Source organism: Crocuta crocuta, unplaced genomic scaffold (assembly GCF_008692635.1).
Source record: "Crocuta crocuta isolate KB4526 unplaced genomic scaffold, BGI_CrCroc_1.0 scaffold56, whole genome shotgun sequence".
In the NCBI taxonomy this organism is placed as follows: Eukaryota; Metazoa; Chordata; class Mammalia; order Carnivora; family Hyaenidae; genus Crocuta; species Crocuta crocuta.
The window spans coordinates 4,012,129-4,037,766 of NW_027531334.1; the positions used below are offsets into that span (position 1 = coordinate 4,012,129).

General features: G+C 42.3%; 1 protein-coding gene across 7 annotated transcripts in view; it reads right to left on the bottom strand.

The window, feature by feature from the left end:
- PHLDB2 (pleckstrin homology like domain family B member 2) overlaps positions 1-25,638 on the bottom strand; it is a 223,128-nt gene that overhangs the window by 174,171 nt on the left and 23,319 nt on the right. The window lies entirely within an intron of this gene.

Below are 25,638 nucleotides of genomic sequence, written 5' to 3' on the forward strand. Positions count from 1 at the left end.
AAGGGAAATGGCAGGGTCAGAAGCAGAGCCCCAGAGAACAAGGGAGAGAAACTCAGAGTCAACCCAGGCCACCAACCACGTCTTTGGAAATCTGTAGAAGCAAACTGAGCTCTACAGTTCCAGAAAGAGCTCAAATCTGTGGCAGATGCTGGGCCATGGTCACACACCATGCAAAGTCAGGAAGAGAGTCTGTGGATGACACAATGGAGAGAGCCCTCAGTTCCAGCCTTGAAACCCAACTGCAAAAAAAAAAGTACCCAAAGAGAAAGAAGAATCTTTCATTTATAAGGATCATCTGATTTGTAATGAGCTATTTTCTAAAGGCATTCTGATGGCATAGCCTGCTAAAGAGAGCATAATACATTCCCCCAAAATGGTGAATCATTGAACTGTTTAAATAGGGAACACATTCACCTTGAGTACCTTGAAATTATGAGGGTAAGAATTATAAGCTGGAGTTTCTCAGGTATTATGTTGGAGTACCTTAGGGCTCAATGGCTCAGCTCCAGTAGACACCATAAATACCAAGAAAACAGAAGCACAGACTACTGAGGAATGGGAGAGACAAATGTAATCTTAAGTATGTTACCCTGATGAATGGTGTCCTGTCTTCCGCATGCTGATTTATATCAGGTCATTGGGTCTATCTATTGTGATGTGATCCACCTATACAATACATCAAAAGAGTAATTGTTCTATCCATATCTTTTCCTCTGGCCCCAGGAGACCTCCTAATGATAATTACTTCCAATCTTATCTGTATTCCATTTCTGAGAGAACTTTCTATGAAGACCCTTAGTGGATATAGAAGCCTGGCTTGTCTTGAGAAGTTCTTCAAGATGGGAAAGGCTTTGTCAAGTATAAGCTAACTATCTTCTAGGACAATGGCTCTCAGAGTTTGGTGCCTCTATCAGTAGCATCAGTATCACCTGGGAACTTGCTAGAAATACAAATTCTTACATACCATGCCATACTTATATGAATCAGGAACTTTGGGGCATAGGTCAGCATTTCATGTTTCCACAAGCCCTTTAGGTGATTCTGAGACCACTATTCTAGGACATGTTTTTCTCTATTGGGTTGTGGTATACCTGGGGATGTGTTTTTATTTGAAATCTAGTAGTGGGAGACACAATCACATGTGTCAGGGGTCTGTTGAAATGTTCTCTTCTGTCAGCTAATGTATTTTCTTTTCCTCTGTTCTTGATCAAGAGGAACTGCCAGGCTGTTTCTATTGAAACAAAAGCTGAGATTTCATAATGTGGGAGTCTGAGGGCTCAGTGCTATATAAGATATAATGTTAGAATCCTGCCCCAGTTGTTTTCAGGCTCTAAGAGGCAGATCTTATATCTATCTCTGCAAAAGCCAGCTTTAGACCACATGAGCCTCTTTCCAGCCATCACTCAAACCAGTGCACTTTGCCATTACAATCACACACTAAAATATGGTCACTTGTTAATGTGTCATTACACTCTTCTCTAAAGCAAAATGTGCTTTTATTGAGCTGATAACTAAAGCATAGAAAGGAGATCGCATTGGGTTTTATTTATACCACACTAAGAAATCTTAGATGAGCCAGCACCATGGAAAATGTCCACAGGAGGTAATTATCACGAGGGATTTTTGAAGGTTGTTTGTGGTTTGGTTGACTGAGACTCCAGAGGCATCTTTAATATTAAACAGGTTGTAATTGAGTCTCTGACTTGAGCCTTGGGGGCGTTTGTCAGCCTTTGTCTTTAGGCAACTACTGGTTAGCCCTCGGGAAGTGGGCTTGGTAGGCTAGTCTTCCTCCTAATTTAGAAGCATGTGTAAGCTGTACAGCTGGGAGAACCTTTAGACAGCATCTAGACCTACTACTTAGAGACTTGGGTAAAAGATGCATGTCTCTGAACCTTGAGCAGTTAAAGACACTCAACACAATGACCGCATTGTATTCTAATTGTTGGTCTACTAGGCTGTCATCACTACTAAACTGAAGTCTCTGAGAGTACAGACTTTGTTTTAGTCATTTTTGACTGTCTGGTGCTTGCCTGGTACAGAGCAGGTTTTAGAATTTTTTTTTTTGGATGAATAATGAATGTACGAACCTTGGATTTATCCTTTGGATTTGCTTCTTGGGGCTTTCAATGAGATAAGGTATTGAAACGGCCAGGATTTTTTTTTTTAACGTTTTATTTATTTCTGAGAGAGAGAGAGAGAGAGAGAGACAGCATGAACAAGGGAGGGTCAGAGAGAGAGGGAGGGAGATACAGAATCTGAAGCCGGCTCCAGGCTCTGAGCTAGCTGTCAGCACAGAGCCCGACGCGGGGCTCGATCCCACAAACTGTGAGATCATGACCTGAGCCGAAGTCGGATGCTTAACCGACTGAGCCACCCAGGCGCCCTGAAACCACCAGGAATTGTTAGATCAGGCATGTGGGTTTTTATTTGGAACCATGATTATCAAGTTTATTTCACCTACTCATTAAACATAAAATTATAATACTTTAGACTGTGAGAGGGCCCTTAAATCATCTAGTATGCTATTTTATTTTGCTTCTCTAATTAGAATGACAAACTATAGCCCAGGAAAGATAAGCAATGTGTCTAAGGTTCTACTGCTTATGACTGGGTGGCAGGGCCTGGGCTAGTGCACCAAGGCCCTGACTTAGTGCTCACGTCCCTTAACTGTTTAAGCCATTTTCAGTTTCAGCCATTTTAAGAACTCAGACCTACCGTTTTGAAGGGAACAAAGGTTATTTATTAAGCCATTTTTCTCAGGCAGGTCAAACATCTTCCAGAAATGTAAAATCTTAGATTTTTGAAGGAGCCTTAAAGACCCTTGGCCCAATATCCCAGTGCAGACAAGGATCTCCTCTACAAACTTCCTGATTCAATGGCATTTAGTCATTGCTTGAACTTTCAGTAGTGGGAATATTACTACATAAAACTTTCTGAACAGATCTGACTGGCACAAAATTCTTCCCTTTATTTAAATGAAATAAGCATTTCTATACCTCCTAATGCACCAAGTGCAGACATCTGCAACTGCATGAAACGAACTTGGCCCTTCTTCACAGCAGTCGTTCTTACATCTGAATATAAGTTTCAGCGGCTTTAATCTCTTTTTCCAGCAAAACATTCCTTGAATTGTTTTTTCAAAAGACAGATTTCTGGGGCGCCTGGGTGGCTTAGTCGGTTAAGCGTCCGACTTTTGCTTAGGTCATGATCTCGCGGTTCGCGGGTTCGAGCCCCGCGTCGGGCTCTGTGCTGACTGCCAGCTCGGAGCCTGGAGCCTGTTTCAGTCTGTGACTCCCTCTCTCTCTGACCCTCCCCTGCTCACGCTGTCTCTCTCTCTCCTAGAAATAAATAAAACATTAAAAAAAACCCTCTAGGTCCTTTTTTTTTTTTTTGAGGGGACAAGAAAAGATTCCTATTATATTCAATATTCATAAGTAAATTGTAGGGGTGCCTGGGTGGCTCAATTGGTTAAGCGCCAGCTTCGGCTCAGGTCATGCTCTCATGGTTCATGAGTTCGAGCCCCGCATCATGCTCTGTGCTGACAGCTCAGAGCCTTGAGCCTGCTTCAGATTCTGTCTCCCTCTCTCTCTCTCTGCCCCTTCTCCATTCACACTCTGTCTCTCTCTCTCTCTTAAAAATAAATAAACATTTAAAAAATAATTAAAAAAATAAATAAATTATAGATAGATTNGAGGAAAATATTATATTTTATTTGGAGACTTGAGGACATGGTCTAAGCATGACTTACAAAGACATAAGTCAAGTGGGAAAGACTGCCATGTGTTTTTAATCTAAAATTTGAAATTTCAATATGGCAAAAAACGTAAATAATATTAAAAAACTAGAAAACTGAAAAATATCTGCAAAATAGTATGATAAAGGTTAGTAGACTTAATATCTCAAGAGCCCCTGTGAAACAGCTAAATTAGACGACAGAAAAAGACCAGGACCAACTTAGTAACAGACAAAGAAAAGAAATAACCTTCAAACATTTGATGAAATCCTCCAATGAACTAGCTCCTAGAGGTGCTGGCAAAATTAGAGTGGTGAATATGAAAATAGCCAATATCCTGCGTAGAAAAGTATCTGACAAGGATTTCTTGAGCACAGCTGGTGGAACTGTAGTACTTATTTTAGTATAAGTTAAAAATATATGAGAAAAGTCCAATAAGGCAATCACCTTTTTTCTTATAATACCACTTTTCTAAATTTATCCAACATAAATATTAAGGATATGCACAGAGTGTCATCATAACATTAATTATCACATAATAGGAAAAATAAGTCCTAAAAACAGGGGATTGGTCAGTAATGAATGCAATGTCCAAATGGTGAGCTGTTATTACCATGTAATTGTAGAACTGATGTTGTAGAAACATATTTACTTTACAATACAATAAAGTGACCCAGCATGTTACAAAATAGACTACCACAAACACATTTATCTTCTTATCTTTGTGTTCAGAAATACTGGTTTTATTGGTCTAAATAAATTAGACATTTGCTGTGTAATAACTGCTCCCCAAATCTCAGTATCTTAATACAACAAAAGATTAGTTCTTGCATAAGCTATATCCCAACTCATGCTGTGAGAGAGGGGGCCTTTTCATCACACTCACTCAGAAACAGAAAAATGGAGGCTCTAGAAGCTTCCATTACCACTAGAAGACAGGAATACAGAATGGAACAACTTGCACACATTGCATGGCATTTCTGCTATTTTGTTGTTAAAAAGAAAATCACAAGGTCATGTCTCACATCGAAGGGAGTAAGGAAGTACAATCTTATAATGAACTTGGAAGGAAAACTACAATTTTTTGGACAGTTCTAACAAATACCACACTGATGTTTTTTCCTCCTTATTTGCTTGTTTGTATTTTCTGTCTATTCTAAATCAACATATAGAATACGTGATTAATAAGAATTACTGTTCACGCATATGTCCTTAATCAGAAGTTTGTGAAATGTTGGTGATTATATTTATTGCCTGTTAAAATACTTCTCAATCTTGATCTTGATTCCATTAACCAACATATTTCCCCTCCCAGTGTTGTGCTTTTGGCAGTTTCAAAAAAATGTCATCTAAATCATCATCAACATGATACCAGGCAGGGTGAGCGCTACGACATGTTAGAGAGACTAGTTCTTCCAAAGGACATGGGTTCATTAAACAATTCTCTTTAATATGTTTGTTCACTCAACTTTGAACCCACCCCACTATGTTTTCAAGTACTCCTCAGTTTACCATCTACTTCTTAAAAAATGTTATGTTAACACACTTTGAAAAGAGCCTTACTGAAATAAAAATTGAATTCCTCTTTGGTATACGTCTGACATAGTGTCTTAAGTTTGAGATAATTTGATTTTAACCAAGCTCTTTCGGGGCAAAGGTAAAGTATTCTGTCCTAATTGTCCACGAATTGGCTATTTAATGTTCAACCTAGAATCTTGCTAAGGACCAATAGCAAGTTTGTTAATGTCTAAATCAGAAGGACACTTCTGTCTCTGGAGCGCAGGTACGTTCATAGTTAGCATGTTTCTCTCCCTGGGTGTTCTCTGATTGATCTGCAAGTTTGTCCTGAATGATCCGAAGTTGGAGACTTAAACACAATTAAAGGAAATGTTTTGTCTTATCTCCTAGCCCTGTTTATGCTCCAGTTTCCTTCTAGCAATGCTTGTTCCATTCATTCTTGGTAAAGAACGTGTCCTTAAGAAAAGTAGAAGTAAATTCCAAAGCACGGTGGACATTCCAGATGTCATTGCTATTGAGGCTACCGGTTTGAGAGAGAATTATTTTATGCAGAAATAATCAAGCATTGACTCTTCTGCGATTACCCAGTCGAGGACTTGTGCATATTCATTGGAGGACTCCAGAAACCTCCTTCCATCGAGTAAGGGTTTTCCCATGACCTCGACGCTGAAGCCACAGACCTCAGAACCCCAGCAAGCTCAGTTTCTAGAAATAAACACGTAAAGCAAGAATCCTCAGAATGCTGAAAAACAGAGAGCTTTTGAATTTTAGAAAGTATTGTCCTGGAATACAGAGGAGAAGAAAGCAAATAGGAACTAAGTAGAAAAACAAAAACTAAAACTGGAAGTAAAATGAAATAACATGTCACATAAGGTTAGTATGTAAAGACTCATTTAAACTATGCAAATAATATGCAAATACATAAGATGATAAACCTGAAAAAGAGGGCAGAATAGAAATATTTCAAAATTTCTCTTCTTTCTGAATAAGCTGAGAACAAAATCAAAGCTCTATATGCCACTTTGTGTTAAGCACCTGGTCAAAATGATGTAGAAAGTAGAGAGGGTCATTGCCCTCACGGAGTTTACCATTGACCAGAGACACAGGAACAGAATTGTGATGAGTGGTGTGCAAGATCCATGCTTGGCAGTACAGAAGCTCTGACAGGAGTGAGTTCACCTAGTTTAAAGGGGAGGAGGGGAGATATAGGAAGGCTGTCCAGCATAAATGATGTTTAAACTGAAACCGAAAAGATAAGCAAGGATTAGCCATAGTAAAGAGGAGGTCAGAGAGCATTCCAGACTGAGGAATCATCGGAACAAAAACCTTACAAGATTAATTAACTATAAAAGCTTAAACTTGAGCTCTTGAATTAGAAGAGCGGTCAACATTTCTGGGAGTCATGCAGGTACACAGCACCCATCTTTCTTTCTACTCTCACTTTGCATTTTACAGGTGGGGAAGCTGAACTATGAAACCAGCCAAAGTTTGGGGCGCCTGGGTGGCTTAGTCGGTTAAGCGTCCGACTTTCGCTTAGGTCATGATCTCGCGGTTCGTGGGTTCGAGCCCCGCGTCGGGCTCTGTGCTGACTGCCAGCTCAGAGCCTGGAGCCTGTTTCGGAGTCTGTGACTCCCTCTCTCTCTGACCCTCCCCTGCTCACGCTGTCTCTCTCTCTCTCTCTAGAAATAAATAAAAAACATTAAAAAAAAAAAAAAGAAACCAGCCAAAGTTTGACATAGTTGCTAGGAACTAATGTCCTTTTTAAGACTGACCATTTAACTTGGAATAGGTTTCACACTTACCTAAGGTCATTTTCAGTACACATCTGGACATTTGCTATCAAGTGCAAGGGCAGTCATTGCCTATCTCCGCATTCTATTGTTATTGTCATTTGGATGTTGTGACTTCTGGCTTTAGAGTTCATCTCCCTTCAAATCCTCTCACCGTATCTTGGTATCTTGGCCATGGCCTTGGATCCTGTCCCATTTCTGAGATACTAAATGCATAAACAGTTTTTGCCCAAGAGAGATAGAACTAAGTCATTGTTTCCTTGCCTGATAAATTCAGAATAGGCAGGTTGCGTCATGGCCCTTTGCTGTGGTAACTTGGAGCTACAAGCAACAGTGCCTCTGTCTCCAGCTGCCACCTCATACTTCAGGTACAGAGGACTATGCTTCATCTGCACCAAGATGAGGCTGAGAAAAGCGAACTCTCTAGATTTTTCCTAGATTAAAACAACAACAACCACAATAACAACTCCCAAAACTTCTGTGCTTAAGAATTTGAGAGTTGAGAGTGTGGGGAGAAAGGAATGCATCTGCATAGCAGAAGGCTGAAGAAAATTCTTGTTTTTAAGTTAAATCATATTTGGAAAACTAATGATATTTCTACCATATACATGAGACCAAACTTTCTGTGAATGTCCACAGAGGAGAAAGTCAGTTGTGATTTGTTAAATATATTTAGAAAGTAGAAGTAAAGAATCCTGGAAGAATGGGTTGTTGGAGTGAGGCTACTGTTATTGAGGAGATCCTAATAAAATCCTCAATTAAGTTCAGTATTAAGGCACAATGTGAGTATTCCACCAAACTCTCTTTGTGGTCTTGCTTTAGAAAGGGCCTCAACAGAGTTTGTTATAAAAAATTTGGAGCAAAGGGTGAAAGATAGAGAAGGATGAGAGGCATGCGGGATGGAGTTGTGAGAAAGAGGTTTCCTTGGGAGTGTTAAATAAGTTTGGGAAGAGAAAGCAGGTGGAGAAGGAAAAAGAAATTTTAAAGAAGTGATCACCATGGTCAGATTCCCTTCATAGTTCTTTAGAAATAAGTGAAGTAGTTATATTTTGAACTATTAGTTATATTTCTATAACTAGTAGTTATAGAAATGAACTAGTAGTTATATTTCTTTTTTAACAATTATATTTTTCTTTAATTGTGATATTACTCTGTCATTGGACCACAAGGTTGTCAGCTTGAATCATGAAAGCTGAAAAATGACAGAGATGATGCCAATGGAAAGATTTTATGTTACTACACAAATATAAAGAATGGTGACCAAGTACTTACTAAACATCTACTATGTGTTCAGCTCTATGTTTGACCCAGGGGAGAACCAAGATTCAGTACACTGTAGAAGAACAGACAGTCTACGAATAAAGACATACTCAGTTAATATATCCACATGTAAAAACTCCTACAGGGGCGCCTGGGTTGCTCAGTCAGTTAAGTGTCCAACTTGGGTTCAGGTCATGATTTCATGGTTCATGAGCTCAAGCCCTGCATTGAGCTCCCCACTGACAGTGCAGAGCCTTCTTGGGATTCTCTCCCCTCCCTCTCTCTCTGCCCCTCCCCAACTTGTGCTCTCTCCTTCTCCCACAATAAATAAATAAACTTTAAAAAAAACTACAAATACCCCCTATAGATTTTGTCTCTACTTTTTCTTTTATTTTGAGAGAGAGAGAGTGTGAACAAGGGAGAAGGGCAGAGGGAGAGAGAGAGAGAGAGAGAGAGAGAGATTCTCACGTGGACTCCATGCTCAGCATGGAGCTTGATGTGGGGCTCAGTCCCATGACCCTGGGATCATGACCTGAGTCGAAATCAAGAGTTGGATGTTCAGCTGACTGAGCCACGAGGTGACCCATTTTGTCTCTACTTCTGGTGCTATTACTGCAATTGAGTCTATCTGTGTGTCAGCAGAGCTACAAGTCTGCCATAGCCCATCATAATTTTACTGATGAATCTATGAGATGAAAATTCTAGGATGTCTGAGTTAGAATCATGAAGGTGCTTTTTCCTCAGTATGACTCTGTTCAGTATGATTTTGAAATACTATACTTTTTAATAATAATATAGTATGAAGTCAACGTTTGAGAACTCACTGTGACAAATATATAAATAAAATTTTGGCCCACATTTTGTACACCAAACCATGGTAGAATCCTTGACACATGGACCTACTTATAAAATCTAAAGAAGGGGTGGGGGACTAAGTAGCTAAATGCGGGGACATATGCCTAATCTTTCATTGGCCACAGCTGATTGTATTACTTACGCTAAGTATTCCAATATATATGAAGGTCAGGGCTTATGTAGCTAAGGGAAAAAGAATTGAGTCAGAACTCTCTAATTTTTTTAATGTTTATTTAGAGAGAGAGGAGACAGAGCTTAATTAGGGGAGGGGCAGAGACAGAGGGAGACACCGAATCAGAAGCCGGCTCCAGGCTCTGAGCTGCCATCACAGAGCCCAACACAGGGCTGGAGCTCACAAACTGTGAGATCATGACCTGAGCCAAAGTCGGACACTCAACTGACTGAGCCACCCAGGTGCCCCAGAGCTCTTTTAAAAATATCAATTTTGGTAAAAATAAAAAACAGTCTGATTCAATAATTCCACTACTGAGTACTTACCCAAAGAAAACGAAAACCCTACTTTGCAAAGATATATGCACCCCTACATTTAATGCAGCACTATTTACAATAACCAAGATATGAAAGCAACCTAAGTGTCCATCAATAGACAAATGGGATAAGGAAATTGTGGGATAGAGAGAGAGATGTAGTGAAATATTATGCAGCCATATAGCCATTTAAGAGTTGAGATTGTGCCATTTCAGACAACAGGGACAGATGTAGAGGGTTATGCTAAGTAAAATAAGTCAGACTGAGAAAAACAAATACCATATGATTCTAGTCATAAGTGGATTCTTAAAAAAAAGAATAAATAAAAAGCAGAATCAGACCTATAAATACAGAGAACAAACTGAAGGTTGTCAGAAGAGAGAGGGGTGGAGGGTGAGCAAAATGGATGAAAGGGAGAGGGCTTCCAGTCATGGAATGAGTAAGTCACAGGAATAACAGGCACTGCATAATGAATGGAGTCAATGATATTATAAAGTGATGCCATGGGACAGATGGTAGCTATGCTTGTGATGAACATAGCGTAATGTGTAAGTGTCATATCACCAAGCTGTATTCCTGAAACTAATGTAACATTGTGTGTCAACTCTACTCAAATAAATGAATGAATGAATAAATAAATAAATAAATAAATACCTAGAATAGCGATTTTGGGAACTTGAAAGGTTGTTGATGAGGAATCAGTGAAAACGGAAGCGGACATGTCGTATTACATATCAGTTGTTCTCACAGTGTGGCCCCTAGCCCAGCAGTATCAGCATCACCTGGAAATGTGCTCATGCTCTCTCAGACCTACTGAATCAGAAAGTCCATGAGTAGGGCTCAGTGATCTGAGTTTTACAAGGTCTTCAGGTAATTCTGATGTCAATGATGTTTGAGAACCAGTGTTGTAAAAGTAGCCAAAGAGAGGCTGTGTGAGTGGGCTAATGGACAACACAGAAGCTAAAGCGAGTCACTGAGGAACTCTGTGTGAGTGAAAGAAGACTTTAGATGGAGGAGAATGGGTCCTATGACAGAAGAGAACTGGGGAGAAACCTTGATCTCCATAGATCTCTCAGTCCCAGTTTTTGCCCAGTTGTTTCTACACAACAATTGCCATGCTTCTTTTAGGGATTCAGAATGGATCTTGGGTTTCTTAGAACCAGTCTGACCTGTTTTGAGCCCTGGGTGGTAAGTAGTGATGTTCTGTGTAAGATCCTCTAAAGTCATGGACATTGTAATGAGAGCTGAAGCGCATTTCATGTGAGAGCATGGGTTGTCTTTGAATTTCATTGAAACTGTAGTCAAGTGTAGAGTTTTAGGAAGGGCAGAGTCAGCTCTGAAGCAGTTATAGCCCAGTAAGGTGGATCTATAATGGGCTCTGAATTAGTTTGCCAGGCTCCCCTAACAAAATACCACAAACTGGGTGGCTTCACCAATAGAAATTTGTTGACTCACAGTTGTGGAGGCTAGAAGTCAAATCAAGATGCTGGCAAAGTTGATTCCTTCTTAGCACTGTGAGAAAAGGATCTGTTCCATCCATTCTTCTCTCCTTGGCATGTAGCTGTTCACATGGTATTGTCTCTGTATGTGTGTCTTTGTGTAAATTCCCCATTCTGCAAGGACATCAACTATCAACTCACCCTAATGACCTCATTTTAACTTGATTACCTTTGTTAAGACCCTATTTCCAAATAAGGTCACAACTGGAGCTGTTGTGAGCTAAGACTTCAACATATGCATGGGGTGGGGAGTGGTACGTAATTCAACCCATGGTAGTATACCTATTTTCAGTTTGATTGCATGATGGCTGCAAACCTAAGGCTCTCCACCCCATTCTGCTGACCCCTATGCTTATGAAATATCTTTTCTAGGGCTTGTCTAGTGGTCTGGATTTGCCAGAAACCAGTCCACTTACTGGGATAAGGGTGTGGGGGCAATGGTGTAGAAAAACATCTAACATCTATATCGAGGGAAAACACATGTTTCACATCTGAAACTAGTTAAAGGATTTAGCACCCCTGATCTTTGTCCACTAGAATAGTGCCATATATTCCTTGGAGGAAGATCAGATGAATTCAGCTGACGTGATAGGACTCTTAATTCTTTTCTATTGTGTTACACAGATGGCATCAAACAACAAGTTGAGAACATGATGCATTCGAGGGTCACCATAAGCCAGCATCCTTTTGAAGAAAAGAAAAATGTAGTACGCAATTGAAAGAAATCCCATAAAGATGAACAGAGAAAGAAAAGGCTGTTTCTAGTAATCTGGAACCAGAGTGCCTTTGGCCTTCTTGTTCTTCCAAATATTCACATTTGAGAGAAGACTGGTCTGCTTTAGAATAACATATTAAAGGTCCCTTTGTTAGCAAACAAGAGAAAAGAAATACCATAAATTCTGAGCCTAAATTTTAGAGCTGGATAGTAACTTCAAACTATATTCTGCATATTTGGGGTGGAAAGAAAAGGAAAGAAAAGGAAAGAAAAGGAAAGAAAAGAAAAGAAAAGAGAAGAAAAAATATATGTTTATTTGGAAAAGCATAATGACTCAATCTTAATAATGAATTCCTTATTCCTCTTGCCTAGTAGAGGTAGCTTTCACTATAAGAACCACTGTCTACATAAAGGAGTATTTTCTCGGAACTTCCTATGGTACATGACGCTGTCTTCTATCAAAGCCTTTCTGTCTCGCTTCCTGTGTCATTGCATGAGACTGCCTCTTGGCTTACCTTTCTGGCTTCTCCTTTTTATGCTGTCTGGAGGTTTTTCTTTGTTTGGCTCTTAAACTGTACACACTTTCCAAATTTTCTTAGCTTGACCAGAAGTTCCTCAAGACTAAGAATCTATCTTCTGTTTCCTTAGCAATACACTTAAGTGTCTTCAGGGTAAGCACTTGGCATAGAATGTATTTCTATATTCGAGAAAGATTAGTAAGGAGCAAGTATAATCATTACCATTGGCTCCAGGGCTAGTTGCCAAATCTACAGGCAATGCGAGTTATTAAACTTCCTTAGAACTAAGAAAAGGCGAAGGTTACACGTAAAATCAAGGGCGAACTGTGACTGTTTTATCCTCTTATGCTGGCCCAGATTCTCTGAGTTTTACATCCAGGTGTATGAATCATTACAAATCCCTTCCTTCATATTTTCTAAGATAAGGTGTTATACCCAGATCGCAGTATCCTCACCGACCAGAGACCACCAGGGAGACCGAGTCACGCATGCAAAGGCAAAGGGCTTTATTACGGGCTTAAGCTCGGGCTCACAGACTTCACCAGCGCATGGATCCGTGCTGAGAGCCCCGAACAAGGGCAGAGTAGGGTTTTTATGGGGTTTGTGACGGGGGAGTTACAGAAGTGGTGACACGGGAACAGTGATCCAATCATAATTATTCAACATCATTGACAGCGGGTTTGACCACACACGTTGTCTAGAGTATTCGTTACTTTTGGCGGGATCCAATTACAACGTTTAGAGTACCTTTAAATTCAACCAATCACAGAGCCAGCCTAGGGTCTCCTTCGGCGACTAACAGGTTAACTTTAACATTAGGTAACAGGGTCCTATCTATAGTTTCTATCTCCAGGCCTCTCCCTTCACGATGTGGAGGGTGGTCGCTGGCCTTTCCTGATTGGGTGTTGCAAGTGTGGTTTCTCCTGCCTCGGGCAATGTGTGACTACCTGATAGTTTCGGGGAAGCCGAAACTCAGGCCTTCTAGTTTAGAGGGGAAACTTAAAGCCTGTCATGGAGTCAGTTTGGTTTAGACGTTTCGACTTGTGGCCTTACAAAGGTACAGTAGGTTCAGTATTTTGGCAGGGAAAGATCTACCCTCAGGAAGCTGGATTTTCCAGAATGATGGTGGGAGATCCCTACTGGATCAACTTGGAGGGTGAGGCATAAATGTAGAAATGTGCACTCAGAGTAAATTAATATTTGGCTTATAAGACATAAATGCCCATAAATCATAAGGATTTTGGAAACACGGTGTAAGAGTAGAAAGGGACTTTCCATAAACTAAAATGTTGCCTTATGCACCATCCTAAAAAAAGAGACTTTGCTCTTCTATCTTCTTCCTTTTCCTGTTCCCTTTCCTCCCCACAGGCCCACTTGATTAACAAAGAAAGATTTAGAACAGGACTCAGGAATGTTTATGTAACAATGGGGATTCTTGTCAGATTCATCTATATGGTAATTCCCAGTCTGCATTTGAAATGCACTTCAAGAATGCATTCTCTAGTAGCAGTCACCAGGGCTTCTGAGGGTTTCTTGTTCTAGTTACTCATGTACCTCGGCCTCAGCCCAAGAGCCTTTTCTGTGCTGTTACACTATGCTTCCAGATCTCCTGCCCTTGGCATTGCTGTCAGGGAGCTCGATATCTCTGAAAAACGGCGATGTTCCGAAGTTTGCACCAACAGCTCTGAGAATTCTTACTCAAAGCAATGAGGCACACTTAAACACCTTATTTGAGAAATGAGTGCCCATTTTCATAAAGGCAATGTAAATTTTGGGCTCTCATTAATTTGGCAATAGGACATAAATGGATTCTTAAACTGTAGACAAACATTAAGAATTTATTTGTTAGAGAAAAACGTATCTAAAACAATTATTCTCTGGGTCAAATTTCAAGCCAAAATTTCATTATGTCCAGGTTTATATGAAGATTATGTTTGCTTATTCTATGTTACTTCCATGATAAACCAGATTTCATGCATATGAATTGCATGACACTAAAAAAGAAAACGTACAATTAGAAGAAGGTCTGAGAGAGGCTGCCAAAAATCTGCCAGATCTGTCTTTTAGGAGTTTCCGGGCCCCTTTCCAAGACCCTTTCTGCCACCAGAGTGCTCTGGGCTAGAGCAAATTCAGGCCGTACCTTCAGCCCTCACACTCTGTGTCTTCAACCCTTACTTCTCGACTCACTAGTCTTTCTGGACTATCATCTGCATGCCCTTCCATGTGATTTTCTTCCACGGTTACTCACCTTTTTAATCTCTGGGAGGGAATAGATTAGACTTGGGTTCCTTTACTATGGATGTGGACCCACCGTGTACATCTGGGAAAACGACAGGCCGAGCCACCTCCCTTTGATGGGCCTGCCCCTCTGCTTTGGTTGTAAACGATGATAGTGATGATGATAGTGTCCACTTAGAAGGGTGTTGGGACCACGATGTGTCTAGAAAGCTACCGGAGGAGGGCGCTGCAAGAGTCAGGGCTCGATAATTGATAGCTGGGTTTCTCATAATCATTAGGAATTCTTATGATGAACGCCTTCATATTTTTCGTATCACATACAACACTATTAAATATAAATCTTAGTTTGGTTCTCCTTCTGCACTGCATTTCCCATGGCATGTCTCTCATCAGATGCAGGCGGCAGCGACCCATCCACGGTTATTTTCATGTTTCAAGCCAACCACTGTTTGTTTCTCAGCAGCCAGAGGCTTGCTGAACTGGGAAGTGAAACCACACCCGAGCTGTGGAGTCAATAAGAGAGCTGGATAATGAAAATATTTCTCTCAGGGCTCGGCTTGGCAAAGCCCTCTGCTTAAATTAAAAACACCATGAAGTTTGGGCCTTGTAAACTGACAGTGCTCTTTGAAATACAGAGAAGTTAACAGGACACAGAATGTGCCAGAGTTAGGATATACATAGGACCGAAATTATTTCAAGTCAGCTTTATTTCAGCTTTTTTTTTTCTTTTTAAAGATGAAAACAGAAAAAAGCCCCGAAAACCACGGTGAGCCCTGGTGACAGTGCCCTTTCCCAGGACCCCGTATTCCTCCTCTTATTTCTGGTCCTGGCACGTCCTCAGTCGGCCCGTCTCAAACCAGATGTGCCGAACCTCTCAGAGTTTTCACCCCCGGCTTTTTCCTGTCCGATCTCCATTAGTTTCCTGGAGATAGAGTGCTCGTTAGTGCCAAGACTTGGACCAACTTTGTTTGTTTCTTTCTGACTTCATTAATTTCCTAAACCACTAAACCATCCCCAAAGGGTCACTAAGTCAGAGGGTAAATGCTTCCTCAAGAGCAAGTTCGCAGAAACACCTGCGGTGGGTCTTCTTCGTGCAATCGCGCATCAGCACCAGATGCCTGCCGGGCTCTCTCGCAGAGCCTTACCTGGGGGCCCCAGGAGCACTTCACAGGGAGGGAGGAGGGGGCCGAGCATGAGCAGCTCTCCCGGACACTGGCCTTCCTTCTCTGCTGCGCCTGTGGTCCCTGTGCACAGAGCAGCAATTTGCAGAGAGCCAGCACCTTCATAGTGCCTCTCGTAGGGGTTCCTAGGCCTTGGCTAGATAGACAGAATCCTGAATGTACATGTCAACTAAACACCATTTGTAAGTTTCTTTCTCATCTGGCCAGATGGGCACCTTCCTGCTACCTGCTACCAACATAGCATTTCCAATAAGGGGCGAGAAGAGAGTGCTTGAACATGTTTCCAATTCGAGAGATGAACTGGAATCTAAAAAGGGAAACAAGTGGGGGCGCCTGGGTGGCTCAGTCGGTTGAGCGCCCGACTTCGGCTCAGGTCATGATCTCACAGTCTGTGGGTTTGAGCCTCGGGTCGGGCTCTGTGCTGACAGCTCGGAGCCTGGAGCCTGCTTCAGATTCTGTGTGTCTCTCTCTCTGCTGCCCCCCACCCCCACTTGCTCTCTGTCTCTGTCTCTCAAAATAAAATAAAGACATAAAAAAAATTTTTTTTAAGGGAAACAAGTGAAAAAACAAAAGCAGAACCACGGCAAAATGGATGAAGAGGAGTCAGAGGTACAGGCTTCCGGTTCTGGAATAAATAAGTAACTGGGATGAGAGGCACAGCTGAGGCAATATAGTCAATGGGATTGTAATAGCATATGGTGACAGATGTAGCTAACTTGTGGTGCGCAGAGCATAATGTGTAGAGAAGTTGAATCACCCTGTTGTAACATTGTGTGCAACCTATACATCAATAACAAAAGAAAGATGATGAGGGGAGCCTTTGTGATCAGACCCTACAGTTTGGGGATGTTAGGAATAAAGCTAAAAGTCCAATCAGACCTGGCCTCATATTAAGCCTGTGCTATAACAAATCTCAATCGTTTACGGAAATCAAACACAAATCCTATGCTTGGTAAATTCCTGACGGGTAAAGCAACTATGTTTATTTATTTAATCATCAAAGGTTTATTAGGCAGGAATGCTGCCAAGCCAAGATATATAGAGCCGCAGAGATAATAAACCATTGTCTCTGCTCGAAAAAGAAATTCAGGTAAATCTGATCACAAAAATCCTATAGCCTAGAGGGTATGCCAAGTGCTGGAGAAAGCATCTCATTTTAGCAGAGGTGTCAGGGGGCGTGGGAGACCCTACCTAACGTCCAACTTTCTCTAAAGCTGGTGTGGTAAGTCACTGATTTTCTTTGTCATCCAGGGACACCCGGAGACATGTTGGGATCCATATTCACATAACCTGTGGCTCCTCACATACTTGTGGGTCGCGCAGTGGCTCTCATACCTTATTGTGTGTTGAAGGGACCGTGGCAACAATACAAATGAGATTCCATAGTCCTTACTCTAAGAAGTTCCGATTATGTTGGTTTAAAGCAGAACCTGGGAAACCTTGCTAATTTTTATTCACAAGCGTTCCAGTTGATTCTGCTCACAGTGGTTCCCAGACTGCACCTTGAGGAATGCTGTCAGAGCGCGGAATCTCCCTCTTGCCTCCACCAACGGCTGGGCTCAGACCTTTACTGATGCAATCCCAGCAGCAAGAAAGCTAACTGCTTATCTGGTTCCTGGAGTTGTTTGCTTCTGTGCTTAATTATGGGAAAAATATACTGGAAATCGGAAGTGTCTGATCTACGCGTGAATGGGAGTGGACAGAGGAAGGGGACTGGGCCTCTCCTCTGTGGAGAAAGCCGGAATTGCGATCCTCCTTGGCCCCCCCCACCCCCCTCACAAGTGCAGCCTGCGGGGCCTCTGAAGAAAGGGTGCAGAGGCTGTGGGATGGGCTTCTTTAACGAAATACCATCTTTCCCCGAGGCATGGGGATATATAAGACAACAGACATTCTCAGGGTATAGGTAAGAGGTAAGCCCTTTGATGAAGAAAGCTATGTTACTTGCTCTCTTATACTTTCACCTGCGAATCTCAACCGAGAGGCATGCTAACGCGTATCTAAAAGAGAGTTGAGACTTGGCCCGAGCTGCTTTATAACAAGCAAGCCATTCATTCCCAGTGTCTGGCTAGGACAGGGATGACGCGGGCACTTCTGAGCCCAGAGACCAGACAGCACGCAGAGCTTCAAACTGTTCTCCAGCTTTGCGGTTGACACACAGTCACTTACACGCGCACCCGTTCATGGGCTTCCTCTTCCTCCTCTCCTCTCCCTTCTTCTTATTCCTTCCCTCTTCCCCCAAGCCCCCACCTTTTCAAAATAATCTTTTACTATAGAAAGTAGACAAGTAATTTATTTAAAAAAATAAATCAGAAATTTAAGGTTAAATCCGTTAAAAGATAAAACTTGTAGAACTTTTCCAGTATCACATTGGAAAAAACTTTCCTCTGAACAAACCCTCTGTCTGAATAATAATAATAATAATATAGATTTTGATCCATTTTAAGTATGTTGTTTGTTCTCCATGATGTGAGTGGACAGAATTCATAGTTCCAGTAAGAGAGAAGTAGTAAATTCCCATAATGATGGCAACTTTGTATTTTAGGAAAGCATTTATCAGGGGGATAGGACAGGGGTTATTCTGTACTAAATTCAAAGGCTCATTTGTCAAAATACAGAAAATTTAAAAACCTAATGGGAAAAAGTTTTATCTTTCTAGAAAAAAAAGTAGTTTAGAGGTAGATGAAACCAAATGGTTAGGGTAGATAAAATCAAAATAGGTATGTCAAGAATGACTGTTTTGGAGTAGAGGGTGATTTTCAAGAAGAAACACTGTCTTTACTGCCATGGACTGAAGTGTGTCCCCCAAAAGATGCGGACCTCCTAACCACCAGTACCTGTGAATGTGACCTTCTTTGCAAATAGATTCTTACAGATGATCAAATTAAGATTAAGTCATTAGGGTAGGCCCTATTCCAGAATGACTGATGTCCTCATTAAACGGGGACATTTGGGGGGCGCCTGGGTGGCTTAGTCGGTTAAGCGTCCGACTTTCGCTTAGGTCATGATCTCGCAGTTCGTGGGTTCGAGCCCCGCGTCGGGCTCTGTGCTGACTGCCAGCTCAGAGCCAGGAGCCTGTTTCAGTCTGTGACTCCCTCTCTCTCTGACCCTCCCCTGCTCACGCTGTCTCTCTCTCTCTCTCTCTCCCAGAAATAAATAAAACATTAAAAAATTAAAAAAAAATAAAAATAAAAAAAATAAACGGGGACATTTGGGCACAGAGACAGACACGCACACGGGGGAGAACGCCACATGATGAAGAAGGCCAAGATCAGAGTGGTACATTCTAGGGCAAGGACCACCAAAGTCAGCTAGCAAATCAGCAGAAGCCAAAGGAATAAGGCATGGAAAAGATTTTCCCTCATTTGGCCCTCAGAAGGAACCAAACTGTCTACACCATGATTTGAAATCCTAGCCCGTAGCACTATGAGACAATAAGCTTCTGCGGTTTAAGCCAGTTAGCACAAGGCACGTTGTTACAGCAGCCCTAGGAAATCAATACATTTACCTACAGGCTTGCCGACTGACCAGCTGAGTGCGTGGACTACACCAGTACTGCGGAGAAAAGGGACAGGTGCACACTGCTGTGCGGGGAGCCTGAGGGGAGCGGTCTGGGATGCCATGACTCTGTTGGGCTCCACGTCTTTGCTACAGGGCCCCAGCAGCCTTTACTCTGGCTTACTGGATTGTCCCAGTTACTGTTTTCTGCGGCGGCCGCTCTTCTCTGTAATGAGCTCTTTTCTGTTGGTGATCAGATCCTTGATTAGCCCACTGGGACTAGAATGTTAACATTATCTCTCTTTGCTCATCTTCCGTAGGGAGCTACTACTGGCTACTACTGGCAAGTTCCTGAGCGGAGAAGTCAGATTTTTGCTTTGGGTTTCTCATCTTAGCTCTGTAACATGGCCATGCAATATTAGCATGTCACTTCATATTGCTGAGTAAGTTTTGCACTTGTGAAATGCGTGCAGTGAGCTTTGTCACAGCATTCTTGTAATAACATGAAAGCATTTTGTACACTGTCCAGCATTTTCCCAGGTGTGTTTCTACAGTCTTATAACCTGGTATATTCAGGTGTATGTGTGTGCGTGCCTGTGTGTGTGTGTGTGTGTGTGTGTGCCTGTGTGTGTGTATGCACATGTCTGGGCTGAGAAAATCGTTGCTCCTGGGAAAAAAATACAGCACGAAAGTCACAGATTCTCAGAGGACCGTCCCTTAACATTTGCATTAAAAATAGTAACAAATAAATGCCAAACTAAATCTGCAAAGTCTTACTAATTGATAATCTCTGAGGAAAAGTGTACACACACAGGGAAATGAGAAGAAAAAGTAATGAGCAATCACAGATCTAAATACTTGCATAGGGATGATAAATCTTTCACCAGACAGTTTCTACATCCTAAGGGAGCCTGGTATCTGGAGAAATATGTTGATGATGTAATGAGAACCTTTCCCAGAGGAAGCAGCTTCGGCCGAGGGAGACAAGGGCCTCTGGACGTAGCCAGCCGTTCTCGGCTGTGTGGCTCTGGCCTGTCTTTCTCATCGCCTCAGTTTTCCACTTATGAATCAATGAGCCTGCTCCTCCCTCTAAACTATTATGTTGAGTTACTTGAAAGTGAACTCAAGTTTGTGAAATTATATGAGAAGCTAAAAAAGCAAAGGAACTAAAATTCAGCAATAGATTCTACGGGTTAATTTATCTTTCTCTTCTAAACTACCAGGACCCTGTGGCAATCACCAGTCAAGCATCCCAAGCCAGCAGGGCCCTTGGTTTCCGTCTGTATGAACCATGTGTGTTTCATGAGTTTGTATCCGTCTGCCCAAACACTTACTGAACAGACCCTCATAAGATCACACGGTCTAGGGATGGAACACAACACAGAGGGTTGATGGGAAAACTTTCCAAAGCAGCAGGCAGTGGACAGAATTGCACATGCAGAGAGCTAAGAGTGTACACAGTTTCCCCGTGTGCATTTTTGGCCTGGTAAATCAGGGGGATGAGGAAATGCAATTCTCCAGCTTCCTTCTCCCAACAGATTACACAGCCTTCAGCATGCCCTCAGCACTTGGCTCTCTTATTTGGGAACACATTGGTGAAAGTCAACAAACCTTGATTTAGAGCTATGAGATGTTCACATTGAGGGCAGGCAGATGATGACTATTTGGTTGGCAGGGCCGTGTGAGATGAAAGAGATTGTCTTTATAATTGCTGGACTGTCAGAATACGGGGAGAGGAAGGTGTGTGATAGCAGGGCCGAACAAGGCTCTGGACCCAAGCAAAAATGTTAATTTGGGCATTGTGCTCCCTCCCAGACCAGTAGACCCTAATATTTGGACTAGCTTTGCCATTTTCCCTCTGGCCTAGGTGTTTGTGAAGGAACTCGAAGGGGACAGATTTTTTTCTTTCCCATAGGCCAAGTCACATCTAAACACAAGGTTTCACACACAAGATTGAACTCATGTGCTAAACAAAAGTCAAGCCCATTGGGTAACTGATGGACGCTGCTCTTAGGTCACAAATAAAAGTCCCATTGAATCTTCACTAACAATTTCCATCTGGCAACACTCACGGCCCCTGTGTCTGACCACAGGTCAGAGGTGAAAGGAAGACAGCAGTTCACTGAGGGCTCTGTTTGCATTGGCCCATAAGTAAAGACACAAGACACTGCTCACTGGTGGCCGGAGGGCTCCTTGGGCATTTGTGAATCTCTCCCTTAGGCAAAAATGAGAGTGGGAGTTGGTTGGATGGTATGTTGAAGCATTCCAGACATGAATCTGAGTATTGTCTCTGAGGACCTCTGCACGTAGGCCCAGCCAGACGATGTAAGATGAGCTGGCAAGGCAGAGCGAACTCTGGGAACACAGGAGACTGGGTGCTGGGAGTGACCAGGAAGCCGTCCAAATCGCAGGCAGTCGTACAGACCTTTGGCCAGCAAGGGTCTGTTAGCTGTGCCGGTTATTCACATACTTGTGGCCAGAGAGTGTGGGCGGAGGCCGACTGGCTCACTGATGGGTGGACCTTCAATTCCCCAGGTAGTCCCTGAATGCCTGTGGCTGGTCACTTCCAGTGTTTTCATCATGGGTCGCGCTTGGTCCAGGAGAGAGAAGGGCCTTCCATACACCATGTCAGCACCTCAGCTCTCACCGACCGTCCTCTTACATTTCCTTCCTCCCCAAATCATCAGAACCTCGTAGCCTGACTTTAGTGTGACACTGTGACGGACTACATACACGTAGGAAAGTTAGCCATGGAGGCCATGTTGACGGGACAGGATTTTATGATAACATGCCTATTTTCCTTGGTGTGTGGTACCACTTCCCAATTCTGCCCCATGCACAGATTCTGTTTTATTCCTGCAATCCAGTTTCTAGTCGGAACCATCCAAAATGAAGTGAGGTAATTTGTCTGGACATTAGTAATGTTAACATTACTAATACCGTTAGCACAATTGATTGCCCTAACTCCTTCTTAATAAGGGAAAATGCACCCATTGGTTGTATCTCCTCTTACCTTTTCCTAATTTCCTTCTGGGCACTCCCAGTGAGGATCAAACCTCTCTCTTTCTGCTCCTTCACTTCCAATTTCACTTCCAAGCCTCACCCTTTATCACATCTTACCAGCTTTTCCCAAGTTCCACCTGCTTCCCTTATAAAACCTGGTTCATATACCTCTCAGTCTGGAGCTTGGAGAATCAAGCCTCAATCATAAGAAAAAAATAACACCTCTGCAGACAAATCTAGTGGCCAGATTTTTAAAATGATATTCTGGAGAATAGCAGCTACAACAAAACATATTTCCCATTGCTAGGAAACTCAACGGGCCACTGGCAATAGCTAAGGATACAGCTGTTGGGAACAGGTCATGTTAGTCATAATTGTTACCGTTTGTTGAGCTATCGCTAAGTGCCAGGAATCGTTATGAGCACTTTATATAAAATACCTCATTTAATCTCACAACTAAATCCAGAAGTCATGACTATTATCCTCATTTTCAGGTAAGGAAAATATGCTTTTTTAGGATTTCTCAAACTAGAACGTGTAGAGTAATTTATATTAAGTGTAGATTGATTGGAGGAATTTAAAAAGAAAGAAAAGAAAGAGAAAGAAGGAAAGGAGGAAAGAAAGGTAAGGCAGGAAGACAGGAAGGCAGGAAAGCAGGAAGGAAGGAAGCGAGGAAGGAAGGAAGAAAAAGAAAACCTTTCCTCATGGTGAGAATACCTGTTTCTGATTTGGTGTTATATTATTGCAAATATTTGATTCTCCAGTTTGGCAGCAATAGTCTACAAGATTCTACTTAGTAGAATGTGGAAGAATGGGGGATGTTTACAGATGCCCTTTTAGTGGCGTGAAGGATCCCCACTAGGAGACTCCAGGAGTGTGAGGAATAGTGTTTCACACAAAGCTGAATACAGCTTCCCTCTGCTTGTCTGCACCCCGATCTTTCCTTCACAGAGCTGTGAAACATCTTGACATTTTTGAACACAGGTTTCCTGTCTCAAATAAGCTATGACCACACTGCCCTCTAACTGACCAGAGTAAACCGACAAGGGCTTTGAGGGCAAATGCCAGAGTGAGGTGACCTTCTCAGTTGATAGAAAGCATATGAAGGAACTCTTTTGCTTTAATACACCTTTAGGATTGTGAACTCCTAACAGATAAGGATATCTGTGCCTCTATTGACCCGGCATCTCGTAAGGCCCAAGTAAGGGTTTATCAAATAAATGAACGCCACACCCTAGGTTTTGCCAAGTTGGGAAAATGCTGCATTTGCTCAGACGGGAATATTTCACATTTAGTAAGTACTTTTAGAGCAGGCATTAAGCTGAGGTCTTCAGGGGGGTGGGGTCTGTGAATCCTCTAGAATTACATGCAAAACTTCATGTTTTGCAGGAATTTTGGTGAAGGTCTCTAGCATTCATCAAACACTTAAGAAAGTTCTCAAACCAAATTACTTTGGAATCACTGCTTCATTGTTTAAAGAGCAGTTACACATCACTATTTGATTATACAACAATGCCATGTGAAGGACATTATCGTAATCTTTAGTTTACAGAAGGAGAAGATGCAAAGTTGCAAAAGATGACACAGGTAGGTATCCTGTAAAACAGCCTGGTGTTCTCACTCCAGATGGCTGTTCCTCCCTCTTGCAGAGTGTGTTTATGAGCGCATGCGGAGAAAGAAAGGACAACAATGAAATGTGAGAGTAGATTCAACATTACTGAAAGGAGACTGGCTTTCCACCTCCTATGTCAAAGAATGGGACCATGTCCTCCTAGCCATCTGTTAGTGTTAGTTTCTTGGGGAGCTGCTGGAGAGAAGCTGGCTCTGGTTTTCAGTTCAAGCCCTGATGCATCGTCCAACCCAGCAGAGTAGTTTAAAGAACCGGAAAAGAAATGCATCACCGTTTACTTCTGGGCTGTAGTTTCTTTATCTACATAATGGAGTCAAAAATACCATTTACTCTGACCCAAATACATTTCTCTCTGCTTTTAAAAGCAGCTGAGAGCATAAGTGACTTCTGGATCGATCATCTTTCCTGGATGCTTCCTACTGCCTGACATCTGGGACTCGTTACCTCGTCTGCAAACTGAGAGCCTTAGAACGAGGTAATTTTGTTGATGACTTTTAGATCTAAATGGCTTTTTCTATGATACTGTTGTGGAAGAAGCGAGTGGGGTGTGGGGAAGGGGAGGTATAAAAGCAAAAGAACATCTGCTTGGTTAGGGCTGCAGTTATCACTTTCCATCATCTCCAGTCACTGGTGTCTGGGTTCATCCATTTTTTCCTCACTGCACCTTGAGTGGCGACATCACTGCTTTCTTCTGCATCTTCAGGAAATCCTGAATGTCACACCTAGGCAGCCAAGGGCCAAGGGCGCATCGCCTCTCCTGGTTTTCCCACCCTCCTGCTGTGGGAATGACAGGTCCGGGAATTCTGACACTCCTCGGAAGTGGTTTTCCTACTGACAAAAGGCGAATTGGAACTGCACTGACAAGTTCCTCTGGGACACAGGAGCGGGTTGGCCTGCTGACCTGTGTACGTCTCCCAACTCTCAGAATTGGTGATTCTGCAATTCTTCTTCATGGCTAGGTCACCCAGGAATGAGCACATTCCCCCTCAGCAAGTATAAATGAAGGCTTGGGAGACAGAGTCTGACTCATGAAAAGTGGGGTGGTGGTGGTTAGATTCCAAGTGTGAGTAAGTGGACCTTATATCCTGTGTTTTGGGATCAGAGCTATGTTGTTGCACAACTCCAGGGAGTGTTTGCTGTGTTGTATTCTCTGTTAAAGTCACCCCGTGGAGCACAGTTGTAATACAATGTGACAAAATTCATGATCCCTGAACTTGAGCGACGCTATGGCCCTGCTGGTGATACCCTAAGGACCTTTATTTCATGACAAAATTTCACATCCTCTGGAGGTTGAAATCTGAAAGTCTGGGCAATACTTTCATCTTCGTTCCCTTGTGAAACCTGGTAAAACCCACACTAACATGCATAGCTGGAACAAAACCGTGATCGACAAAGAGGCTAAATTGAGAGTAGGGATGAGGAGTAATTGTTGTATTACAACTGTGCTCCATGGACCTCAGTCCAGACAGCAAGCCAAGTTTAATGCAAGAGACAGAAGAACATGCTATTTTACCCTGTACTCTTTGACAAGAGAGAACTTCCTCGGCTTACAGTGGGGTTGCTCTTAGGAAATTGAAAATACCCCAAGTCGACAATGCATAGAATACACCGAATCCACACACGGAACATTGTAGTTTAGCCTAGCCTACTTTAGACATGATCAGAACACTTTCCTTAGCCTCCAGTTGAGCAAAATCATCTCACACCAAACTTG